The sequence below is a fragment of the Danaus plexippus genome, chromosome 6 (assembly GCF_018135715.1).
Source record: "Danaus plexippus chromosome 6, MEX_DaPlex, whole genome shotgun sequence".
NCBI lineage: Eukaryota > Metazoa > Arthropoda > Insecta > Lepidoptera > Nymphalidae > Danaus > Danaus plexippus.
The window spans coordinates 10,260,440-10,262,195 of NC_083540.1; positions in this window are offsets into that span (position 1 = coordinate 10,260,440).

Genomic DNA, 1,756 nt, shown 5'->3' on the forward strand with positions numbered 1-1,756 from the left:
GTTGAACGTTTGTATCTGAAGTTTTTGCCATTGATAAAAACTAAAATAAGAAATTAAATTCATTAATGAATTATGTACAGCTATGAATTCCGACATTGAAAGATGTATAAGACAGTCAGCCGGCAACTCGAAGGTTATTTGAAAACAAAACCAGAAAGGAAATTGATGATCACCGACGTTGCAACAAGATATTTTCAGTGTTTATGTTTGTGAGTACGATTAAACCACATTATTGTGTAAAGTATGACTGTCGTCGCCATATTACCTCCCGGCGTTACGTCCCTGAAGCGAGATCACGTTGTATTGTGTTGTAATTATATTGTAGAAGTTCACTCAGAGTTCGCAACTACGACCTAATGTATTCATTAGATTATAATTACATTTAGGCGATAAAAAATGTGAGTTCTTAGATAAAGTAGAAAGTATACATTTATATTAAAACATTTGAAACAAATACCTTCCTCTAATGTAGTGACGATACAAGTTTGAGTTATCTCTGTTTGTGACAGCCTGTGTCTGTGTCTGTGTCTGTGCCTGTGTCTGTGTGTAGTAAACGATCTCGGGTCGACTGGTAGTTCATTTTCATCTGTCATGATTCTTCACTATGTTGTTGAACGAAAACATCGTAGTTTCTGACATTATTTACGAATCAGAAATTGCTTAAACAGCTTAAACAGTTACGCCGATTTAAACCTAAAAGTAAACAAATATTGTCTCGGCACGTTTTTGTTCATGTCCTTGTTGAAATACAATTAGATTCGAAAAAATCAATAAAATATTATTAAATACGACAACTTAGTATTAGAACATAAATAATATCTAACATCGGTATGAGAACGATAACATTCCCGTCAGTGATTAAGGTCGTTTAAAGACTATAAAAATACACTGACATTATTCATGCATAAAGACACGCAATGATTCATTCGCTTCATTTCAAGGCTTCTTAGAATTTATGATAGCGTTCATAGTGTTTGTATTACACACCATACTAGAGAAGACGATCACGAAAACCTACTGGTGGAGCAAAACTAGTTGAGACACACAGTCAGTGAAACCCTCAAAGATATGTACGGGAAAGAATGTTTGTTGATACAGGTATTCTTAATTATAATCTATTTGGTTTTTAAACTCCTTACCCGTAACTCATATATATATATATATATATATATATTTATATACATTATTATTGTTATATGCACATTGTTAAAAGGAAAACTTTTAAAACAAATCCATGTAACGATTGGAATCCGAACCGACCTGTCTAGTATATAAACAACAGATCTTCTAACAAACTATATTTCCTTATATGTGTGTTATATAACTTTGTTCCTTAATATTGTCTTGCGACATCTAACAGCCTTCCTTCACAACTAACTTCGTTACAAAATAATATTCATACGTATATGTATGTCTCAACTCAAACCTTCTGCAAGCAGATCTTTTGATCGCTAGTGTTTCGTCATATTAGAGTTCAATAACTTCACTAACAACTCGTTCTTGACAAATTATATATAATAATATAATTATTCCTATTGAACTTCGACTACAACCATTAACTATCTACTTAGTACACTCCATAGTCTATTCTATACCATACTGGAGATACATCAATCTGAACACTATATCGTGTCCGTGACGTCATTATTCCAATGTTAATTAATATAAAAATATGTGACTAAAACATACATTTACAAACTCGTCCAGTTATTGACGAAGTCCTATTAAAATACAAAGTAAGATAGTTAACAGGAGC